Source organism: Tetrao urogallus, assembly GCF_951394365.1.
Source record: "Tetrao urogallus genome assembly, chromosome: 4".
In the NCBI taxonomy this organism is placed as follows: domain Eukaryota; kingdom Metazoa; phylum Chordata; class Aves; order Galliformes; family Phasianidae; genus Tetrao; species Tetrao urogallus.
Window position 1 is genome coordinate 2,094,258 of NC_136817.1, and position 11,771 is coordinate 2,106,028.

The following is an 11,771-nucleotide window of genomic DNA, read 5'->3' on the forward strand; positions in this document are numbered from 1 at the left end:
CATGGGATTGTAGCATTCTTCAGTACAGCTAGATCAACTATGGTTTTGTTTCTTCTGTACTTTATATCCTCTAACCAATACACTTATCCCAACCTATTCAAATTGAAAAGAAAGCAGTAAAATATTTTGCTTGTAAAATGCTTTAACGTTATGCCTAGTTTATTTTATTTTTTTTTTTTTACTATTGGATTTGCAGATTGTAATGAATCACCAAATAAAGTAATAATGCTAATTTTGGGAGAAATGTTTGTATGACTACGTATTTGTATCTGGTCAATATATAAAAACAGAAGAAAGCAGGAAGGATTGTACGCTACTACTTTTGCAGGTCATCAAAAAATGAAAGCCTCCTGTTACTGAGATTTCTGTTTGCTTAGTCGGTTCTGCTTAGCTGTAATTCTGAGACAAAAAGAAAAAAGAAGAAAGAAATGTGATTGTATGCGTAAGAACACTCAGAATGTTAAAAATTGAGTGGATTTGAAACCATCAAGTTGAAATAACATTTGCCACTTTTTCTGTCATGAAATTGAGTTCTGTTGAGAACGTGGGCATTTTTCACGTTGGTATTAATTTCTGCTATCACTTCCAGCAAATTGTCAGGTGCAATCTGATTCTCTCAGCTGTTCTGTTTTGCCCAACCCTCAGTCACCTATAGAGGCAAGACATGTCAATTGTAAATGCAGTATCCGATTATCCAGTCTGAATATTAACCCATTTCCAAGTGCAGAACAGTGAATGCACAAGAAACTTGCTTCTCTTGAATTCTGAGTCCTCGGGAGGTTTATTTTATTTTATTTTTATATTAATAATGTGATTTCTTTGTGATGTCACGAGCCTCTAAAAAGTGGAGATAAAAGCAGGAATCACAGCTTTTGGTTCAGCAGAAGAATTGAGAAATGTAATTCTGTTCTGCGGGCCCACAGTGCAGCATCTGAACTCTCTTTGCAGCACCATTTCCAGAACTCTCACCCAATCCAAAAGCCGCCACTGCTTCTGTTTGCTATTCCTATCACTGCTGAGCACATTCTGTCCTCAGCTCCATGTTGAAGCTCACGTCTTCTCACTCATGTCTTCTCACTTCATCTGCCTTGTCCTTGGTTTTTGACCTCCCTTTGCTGCCCCAAGCACAGATGATGCACCCTGGTGGCCTGGCGGTGTGGGCCTTCATCTGGAAAAGCAGATGGAGTGGGGAGTTGCTTACCAATGTTGAGCCTTGTTTTTATGGATTCTGCAGCTATTTACATTCCTGGAACCATTCTGTCAGCTGTTGTCAGCATGGGGATGATGGGAAGCAGCACCAAAACTACATTATCAAGGGTGTTAACTGCAGATCCGTTGCTTCCTAAATTCTTGTAAGTTCCCTTGCTCTTTCTCTGCCTGGTTGCATAGGCTAACAATTTTTCAGCAAAAAGAGAAAAAAAAAATTGCCTCATACAACAGAGTGCATGGAAGGAAAATAGAGAAGCACAAAGCTACCTTATTTAGCAGATACTGCATCAGCTAATGTGTGCTGCTTCTTTATTTCCTTTTTAACAGAGAACTCAGTTAAAGCATCTAAGTTTGCAATTCAGATGCTTGCTGCTCAGATGGTCTCATTTTGATTTAATTCCAATTAAAATTGGAATTAAAATTTGGAAACATTTACTTTTTGTTTTACTTCTGAAGATACTGTAGTAATGCCATGGCTCTGTCAGAAAAACCCATGCAGAGATGCCTGAAGAGTAACAACTGCAGAATTCACATTCAAACCACACTGTGATGCTAAGCAGTCCATCTTACTTTTCTGGAGCTGCTTGGAGACAACGTGATATTTAAATTAGTGTGAGTAAGTTTGCTCTTCATTATCATTTTTTGCATGGGATGCTTCATCAGACAACTTGTCTTTCAAACTCCTTTCATGCACCTTTCAAACCCAATGGCAGTGTTTTTGTTTTTTGGTTTGTCTGCCAAAAACAGAGGAAAAGCATGACTACTGTTTCAGCATAAATTGGACAAAGCTGTTCAGAAAAGACACAGTTTGCCCATTGCTTCACTGAAACTCACCTAGATTGTTAAAAGAAAAGTAAGTTTGCAGCTAAGTCCCATGAGAAAGATGACAGCTTCTTTGCAAGTGTGATTCAGAGCACGTAAGCTTCTCTGAATCATGCTCTGTCAGTCCTTATTGAGCTTGTCTGTCTTCATTACGTAGAGTCAGAGTCTGTCCCTCTCACTTAAAGCATCTCTGATGCATGAATTCAAGTAATGCAATCACCCAGATTTACAGGCGTGTTTTCTGCAAACAAAGCAACTAAAGAAAAAGCCCTTCTCTTTCTCAAAGAAGGGACCCAAGAAATTTTGCAGCCTGGAGTGCTTTTCCTCCTTGTTGATTTGGCAAGCTTTTACATTATCTACTGAACTAAAGACAGAATTAACAGTTCGACTCAAGAAGGCCACACTGCCTTCCTCTGCAGCTCTGATGACAGGTTCCCCCCAGCTGGGTTATGGCATCTCTCCCATTCAGACTGGAGTTTGACAACTGCATCTTTCATAGTAAACTCTGCTTTTCTTTCACTGTGCATTATCCTAGCAATATAACAAGGTTAGCAATACATCACGTTTATCCATCTCACGTTTTCCTGCTTCAGTCACTGTTAATTTAGTATCCTTGTGTCATAAGTTGAGAATTTCTATCATCAAAAATAGTGAAATAAACATGTCCCTCAGGTGTTGTAAGGGTGGATATCCCAAATTACTCCTTTCTTCAGGCAATCTATATATATGTTGTGACTCTACTCTTCAGTGGAGAAAAGTAGGTGATCCACCTACTGTAGATCACCTTTGTGCGTGTGTGGTTCCTTAAAGATGTTAGGCAGATTTTTGATATAGCTATGCTGAGGGGGTGCTAAGCAGAAATTGGGTGGTCTGGAAGCTTCACACAGTTGTGAAGTCAGAGCAGACTTTATATTGCTGAAGGGCATGCAGAATCCAAATGTACAAAATTCCACCTCTGTTCTTTAGAAGAGATAGGCGCCATGTGGAAGGCCTCAAAAATAAGTCTGTTCTCCTGTAACCCACTCAGTCACTTCTGATGTCTGATGTTGAAGATAAGTGTTGAAAGACAAAGTATATCTGAGCTGAAAGAGCTTTTTCATCCAGAGACTTAAGCAACTAGAGCTCTGATTCATTCAGTAAGCCATAACAAGTCTCACGCAATACTATGTTGTACAGTTAAACCTCAGAGCTTAAGCACAAATTTCTGATATAGGCAGAAACAACAAGGATCAGAGGCAAAGGAAACCTGCAAGCTCTCTTAATTGTACAACAAAATCACATCTTGTGGGAGTAGGGGATCTTGCGAGTGAGAGGGGATCTTTTCTCAACTGTTTTATGGCACCATCATAGAATCATCATCATAGAATCACAAGGTTGGAAAGGACCTGCAAGATCATCTAGTCCAACTGTCCTCCCACTACCACAAGCCATTAAATCACATCTTGTAGCTCCTCATCCAGACTCCTCTTGAACACTGCCAGGGACGGCGACTCCACCACCTCCCTGTGCAGCCATTGCAGTGCCTGGCCGCTCTCTGAGACAAAAAGTTCTTCCTTATGTCTAATCTAAACCTCCTCTGGAATCTGAGTCTTTGGGGAACAGTTTGTACACATTGCTGAGGGATACGATCAGTGTATGGTCATTGGTAACAGGCTGGCTTCTATTTTTTTTTTTTTTTTTTAATGGTTCTGGATTATGGAAAATTAGGAGTCTGTGAGTAAGAAATCAAGCAAAAGCTTCGTGTTGCTGTAGACCACACGTTCATCTACTTCAGTGTTCTCGTCTCCGTTTGTTGTATTGGTTTCTGTTTATGAAAAACGGTAAGTACACTTCCCAAATTCCAGGAGTCAGCAGTTTGGAACTTCTTTAGTTAGAGCTGGAATTACAGCTCTTGATAAACTCACCAGCAGCTGTAAAACACAGGGCATTTAAAGAATGGCAACGTCTTCTGCATGGAGTGATCAGAGAAAGCTGAAATTCAGCGTATGTTCTGCATAAGGGAGATGGTTATCATCAGCGTAGTAAGCCTGGTTTCCTTTGCCACACATTGAAGTTAATGTGTTCAAAAGGGGGAGATCAGATAATTCACAAGCAGATGGCAGTGGGCACAAACTGGAACGTGACGTTTTCTCTGCACACCAGGCAGCACTTATGCACCATGTAAGTGACAAAGCCCTGGCACAGGCTGCCCAAAGAGGCTGTGGAGTCCCCTTCTCCTTGGAGATCTCCCAAAGCTGCCTGGACACGGGCCTGGGCAGCTGCTATGGGTGGCCCTGCTGCAGCTGGGACTGGACTTGATGGACCTGGCAGCCCCTGCCAGCCTCAGCCATCATGGGATTCTGCATTTCTGTACCACACTATTGGATGAAAGCCTAACCATGCTTTTACACGAGGAGTCCTATCACACACATAGAATCAATAAGCCTGTTCATGCCTAAATAAAGCAAATAAGAATCAATCTCCTTGCTCAGCACATATCTTCTCCATTCTGGGAACCACTGAACTGAGTAATGTTAATTCCATTATATTCATTAAAAAATCAAAAACAAAGCTAAGAAAGAGCGTGCAGTCTCTCATCTAATTAGAAATTAATGAAAAAGACAGCCCAACAGTGGGTTCCCTGCATTCTCTTCAACTGTTTTGTTCATAGCATAATGACTAGGTTTTGATCCTTTTTTGATGAAAGAAATAATGAAAGTTCTTGTTTCAGTGCAACACCTGGTCATGACCAAGTAAAGCCTAGTAAAACAGGATGATCATTCGGGGAGCTGGGTAAAGCTACAGGAGAGAAGTTACTGCCTTATTTTCTTGTCAGGTTAGCATCTCCTTCTTCGGTCTTCAGGACACATGCTATTTTTTTTTCTATCACACTATTTTTTTTCTATCTTCTTATTGACTGCACAGTTATAGGCTTATGGCTCCCTATATAACATCTATTTCGTCATGTAAATTTATTTGCTACGTTTCATGTATTTTGAGAAGAAAATTTTTTGTGCAGCAATTTTTCAAAAGTGGTTACAGTTCTGTATTTTCCACCAGTGTCTTAAATCTTATGAAAACAACAGAAATTTTACCATGGTAAAGACAGCAGATGACAGCCAGTAGCCTATCTATCCCTTTTAACCCAGTGCTCAACAGAATTTTGTTGATGTACAGAGAATTCAGTGTTGACTTTCTAGATGGCTAATATCTATTTTAAGGTCACGCTCAATCTCTTCTTCTAGTTTTATCATCGTTGACAATATGCATGCTTCCAGCAGGGCTAGATTCTCACATGAAGGAATGATAAGGATTTGACTGTGAAACAATTCATTCAAATGAGCCACTATGTGAAAGAAGATAATTCACTGTTCTTTTTCTTCCTGCAAATCATGGCCAGTCAGACATCTGTATATTACAAGAACCCAGTTACTGTAAATGTACTTTTAACATTTTCAATCTCAGTGGAGACTAATACATTACTTTGGGTAACTTAGAGAGCTTAATGTTAACTGAATAGATGAAAAAAGTGTAATTCATTGTATAGGCATTCAAAACTGCTAATACAGTCACCAGACTGAAGCCAGAGTTGTTGTATCTGTTAATTCTACGTGCGTGTTATGGTGTTGGGAATGGCTGCTTCACACTGAAACAACAGAAAGTTCTGAACACCTTTTGGCAATCTCCTCCATTTCTTTTCCCAAAGTTGTTAGCTCTGATTTGTAGTATTTTATCTCATACCTAGCTTTTTTTCCTCCTTCTTTTAGGACAAAGTGCACTAATATCTTAGGGCAGTATTATGACTTATTTTTTGTAAATCTACTCAAAGAATGGTGTTTACTGCTGTTAAATAATATCATTTTGATTTTCAGGTTATTAACTCAGGTTCTAACTTGCAACGGCACCACAAACAGACAGTAAGCAGTATAATAAACTATACAACAGTTTGAAAATTAATGGCTTCAGAATCTGTCAGGTAATGGTGAATGAAATAAACATTCCCACCTCATTTTGCAGATGTGAACTTGTTCATTTCAATGCATAGGAGGTTGCAACACTCAGAAGGAAAAAAAACTCCTAGCAACGCATTTTCTTTTCCATAGTCACTCATCACTCATCTCTGGTATATCAGGGACAGAAAGTGAAGTGAGTGAAGTGTAATACCTGCCAACTGACGTCTGACATACATTCCCTAAGAACTGCTGAAATAGCTACAAAAATGAAAGCAGAGCTGAAAATTTCAGCCCAGATATCACTACGGAGATTACCTAAAGGCTAAACAATTTGCATGCAAAGTTGTGCGACCATAACCATGCTACTTTTAGGATGTGAGCTCGTTGATATTCGCAGTACTGCATTCTGCCTCATGGATGCATCAGTCCTATCACGTAGCTTGAAGTTTTGGCCATTGGGTCCAGTTCAGCTTAAATCCAATCCAATCACGTGCCTCCCTACATTGCAATCCCACGGATCCTCAGATAAAGATTACAGAGATCTGTCCATTCAGTGTGAGTTTAGTTTACTATTGTCTAAATCATGCTTTCAAATGCTTATATGCTAGCTTACTGAACTCTCCTGATATTCACATCAGCAGAAAAATAAATGCTTCTGCTATTGTGGAAAATACTAATACAGCATCCCCTCTTATGACGAAAAGTATTTTCTATTCCAACAGCAACAGAGGAGGCTGTTAAGCAGCAGCTGCTAAAAATAACCACCTAAAAAAGCACGTCTCAATGAGCTGCACCCAACCCAAGAAAATTGTCTCAAGGGCTTTCAAATACTTGTTTTAATTTTTGGTAGAGCTTGGACTAATAGAAGAGTTTTGGAAAACTGGAAAAAGCAAGTGATTATAGCTCCATTTTAATGGGAGTGGGATATAGCATATTTCTTGTCACATTGTGTCCTACGGCAAATTGAATCCTTATCAGTAAATCCCCAGTTACTTTAAAAGGGGTGACTGGAGTGATCCAACCAAGAAAAGATGTGTCAGTTTGGCTCTGGAGAATAAATAGAGAATGGAGATGATTATATTTCTGTCTGTTAATTGAAATTGTTCAACACTGTTTATGGTAGATAGAGCCTGACAAGCTAATTGGACTTTTTTTTTTTAAGGAGATTACACACTTAGTTGCTAAAAGTAACAGTGCTGTTTTAAAACGCCTCACAGAAATTTGAGTGTATGATGTAGTACAAACAGCATTTTGATTAAAAGTCTGAAATGTAAAGTCAACAAAGAATGGAAGGCAGCTCTGTTTAGAGCCTTGGGGCCGCAGGCAAGAACAGCATCTTACAGTAAATGCTCAGCTTTGTGATTCAGCACCTTTGTACAGAACTCAGAGGAACGACACTAAATGATGCCATTTAAAATGTGACCACTGAAGGTAGTGCTTTCACTAACACTGCTAAAGCTAGAACTATTTTATTCACAGCTTTGAAGTGAGGACAGCATGTGCATATTCAGTAAGGAGATGTCACGTCCAACAAACTAGCAAATTTTAACCACCTGGAATCACACTCACCTTCAAATTAGAATAATACTACACTTCATTCATTATCTATGAGAAGATAATTGACTGAGGCTTCTTGACAAGAGAGTGACTGGAGGGACAACTGCAATACCTGTATACAGGCTTATTATGATGAACCACCTCTGTGTCCTACAAACTCAGTGAAATCCCAACTTTTGCAATATGACAAGCTGTGGGGCTGTGAATCTTGCAGGTCTGGACTCAAAGAATGAGTGGACAGTTCAAAAAAATCAGTGTCCTGATGCTCCTTTTCTCACAATACCTACAAAGCCCTTTAGGATTGGAATGTACCTCTCAAGAACACCCTTATGATCAGATATGATCCCCCCAAAAGACTTACCTGGTAATTAAAGCTGTGTAGTAGGAAGCATAGATCAAAACTTAGTAAGGTTGAGAAACATGGTAGAGCTGGGCTTCTGTGTGGTATGTAGAGGCCATAAACACTGATGTGCTAAGTAGAAAGTATGGGCAAGTGCTCTTCCACTGATCATTTATACGTATATGCAGACAAAGAAAGAGAGTTTAGGCCCTAGGGAGACTTTCTTTACATGAACTTTCAACTCTAGACATGCATATCTGACATGCCCTACAGGGGCAGAAAGAAAATCTTACCTGTCTTTGGGGATTTACCTACAGCAATTTTCTTCTCAGAATATGTACTGTTGGGAATCCAAATTTCAGGTTCCTCTCACACATCATGCAGGGGAGCCTTTGCGCTTAACTGCTGCAGTGCTCAACTCCCCTTATGAATCTCCTAAAAACACTTGGTTTGATGAGCAGATCCTTGTAAGTTTCATTCTGATGTGACCATGGAGATCAGGCATCATGTACTTATTAAAGCTGACACCTGAAGGTTTTTCTAAAAATAAGTTCCCATTGTGCAGAGGGGATTTCTCAATCACCTTAATGCTTTGTGGTATTTTGGGGTACAATGACATTCCAATGACTGGAAAGTTTCCAAAAGGATGTCTGGAAAATTGCAAAAAGGTCAGATGACTCATGAATTTACCATTCATTCAGGAGATTATCCTATCATGTTTTCTATCTAAGAGCTCAAGGAAACAGACGCCATGCAGACACTCAACCTTCAGGCTCTTTGTCTCATATTAGACCCATCCCTTGTACTTCAAATGTCCTCCTGGGATGTGAATCACTCACAGGACAAGCGGGAAGGATTATGTCTGACTTGCTGGTCCCATAGGGAGCTTCTGCTGCTGCCAACATTGTGGTCTGAGCACTTAGTAAACAGAAAAACTGAGTTTAATTGTCTTCTCAAGCTGATGGTGCCCTAATCACATCTCCCCATTGGACAGGGCTGTGAGATAAGAACATTCCCTATGGTAACTTCTAAAATGACGTTAGCATTAAGTAACAGATCCCTGTTTCACCAGATGAGAAGGAAGCTCTGGCTCCCTCAGTCAGTTTTGTAGTATGGAAAAGGGAATGCTAAACTCACATTGTTACTAAGATTGCATATTTCCTGCTAGTATTTAGAGGAAAATGAACATCAAACTGGAATTTCCCAACTCCATTTTCTCTCTTCATTGCCCTAACAAGTAAATAATACAACATTCCATTTCCCCCCCTTCCCCACCCACACTGCAGATGTAGATGTAGACCAGGAATCCCCTGAAAACACCTGTGAGTGAACTATTACGTCAGGGCCTGAACTGATGATTGGCCCAGGAGGCATAGATGCAAGCATTTCACCTGTGCTTCCCATGTGACCCTGGGTCCACTTCTCACTGAGCTCATTTAAGGGTTAGCCTCCAACAAGTGCATCTCTCCTGGATGAAGGTCACTTCCTGAGGAGGAATGTTCTACAGCTATGGATGCCATGACCATTTAGGTGATTCAAATATTTCCTACATATGATTATTGATATTCTTAATGATGTTTTGCTTGGTATTGTGAAAAACTTACCAGAAGCAATTTCATTGCTTCTAACGACTGATGCTATCCTCCAAACTGAGCTCCTTATGAGGATTTTGTAGGCAGAATATTTAGTCACTTGCTCGCTCTTCTGTGAGATTGCAATATGCTTCGTCCAGAATGGTACCACACAGAAACTGTGTCCTGGGCACCTCGAGTACCTGTAGAACTCATTAAAGGAGACAAAAGTAAGTTTAAGTACTGCTAGTACCTAGTCTAAAGCCAGCTGATCTTGTTTACTTCAGTTGTAATGTTCCTCATTCATGAGCAATGATATCAGATTGACACAGAGCAAAGTGTGCTTGATTCACCATCCAGACAGATGAGTATTTACATAGCTTAACTATGTTTACAGAACTCAGAAAACAACTGTTTTTCTTAGGTATGCAAAGAGCTGTGTAAGAAAAATAGAGTTATTTTAACATCAGTGTTGCCTGTTCTCTAGCTCCAGTCAGAAGGCTAAATCCATTTTACCTTGTTTGTATGGACAGTTATTTTATGATATAACTAAGTTACACTGTAAAGTTTGCCAAGAGCCATAGAAATGTATACCTGAAAGAGGTTTCCTGCATCATCAAGACCTCCCTGATCTGCCAGATGTATTTTAGTGTTGATTTTCTGGAACATTAACCACAGTATTCCAGATAAATTTTTTGCTTCCTTTATTAACGCTTTTCTGTCACTGCTTAAAACATTAAACTTAGTTTTTAACCTTAGAAGAAGCTAGTCCTCTATGCAACTAATATATTCAGATCTCTTCATGTTGCAAATCCTAATATGCCTAATCCTAACAGCATTATAGCAGAAATTCCTATTAATACCTTTTTCTCTGAGTTTCTTACTATTCTTTCCTTTCAATAATCATTTTTCTAAGCCTCACAGTTATTCTTCAGATACAAGGAGTTATTCTGCCCTTTCCTAGCGATCGCCCCCAACTTCATTAGCAAATTCTGGAGACAGATAGCCAAAGACATGAGGGAAATGAATATTTTCCTTAAACAATCTCAACAAACAGCTTGACTGAAGCACATACCCAAAGTTAGTTGAAGACAGCATAGGGTAAATAATGATCGTTTTAACGTTTTGTCACTTACCTGATTATGTTCAAGTTATGAGCTGGATGCGATCAGATTGGGTACAACTATATCTTGGAATTGTTAAATGAGCTATAGATAATTAATATCTCTCCATTAACAGTTTTATGTTAAAATCATGCATAGCTGAACAAATACAGAAGAGAAAATGGTTGCTCCTAATGTTCACACAGTTTAACAGGGAGCAAAACTGGATTTTTCCAAAAGTCTGGAAAAGGAGTGTCATAACTACTGCTTGATACAGTCATTCTTAACAGGCCAAGCCAATGATGAACTCATCCGCCTAAATATCAACTCACTGCTTGTGCTTTACCGGAAAGATGTTTTGGTGGGAGCTGAAGGAAACTGGGCAAATTTGAGTGGCCAAATTTTATTTTATCCGGTATTTTGAAGAGTGATGCAATGTGAGCAGGGAAGTTAACTTTTGCTCAAGGTATTGGTCTTTTCTCTCAAAAATGAAGTAATCTTCCTAACTTCTTGGTAAAATTTTATTTATCAATACATCAAGGAGATAGATTTAGTAGGGTTTCCAAGGACCTGATAAGCAAGGCAGCTGGCAATAGCTACACCCCTGTGTGTTTTCATGTTTTCTTAAGGTGTCTGGGTTTCCAGGGCCCAGAGGTCTGAAGCAGATCTGCCAGGCTTTGTTCAAGCACCCTTGCTGCACAGCTGTGTAACTGGAGAGTCCATGGCCCGTCCACAGCTGTTAACATCTTGGCTTCAAGGGAGGAATCAGAAAGATCTGTCACAGCAGTGCAGGCCTGTCAGCTTACAGGCAGCTTTGTTTTCAGTTGTAGTAGTTCTGCATAAGGTCCAATTTCTCAACAGTAGGCAGACTCATTAGGATAAGGAGAAGTGTGGTGACTCCATCAGCTCCCTCCTTGAACAACCATTCTGAAAGCCTGAACCTGCACGTGGCCTTCAAGTCAGGGAACCAAAAGCTGAGGGAGTCCAGCTGGCTCACCGCACAGGGCGTTTCAAACACCACAAGCATAGTTTCCAATAGGGAACTTTCCTGGAATTTCTGGTTGCAGATGGCTGTAAGGAAATCGAAGTCAAAAAACATGGGAAATTCCCAGTCTTACTCATGTTCTGAGTCAAAAAAAAAGCAGATCTCAAGGAAAAATGAAATAAAAATTACCCCAGAATACAGATGCATAGAAATGCGACCTGGGAATGAAAGATAAATGATGTTTCAGACTTC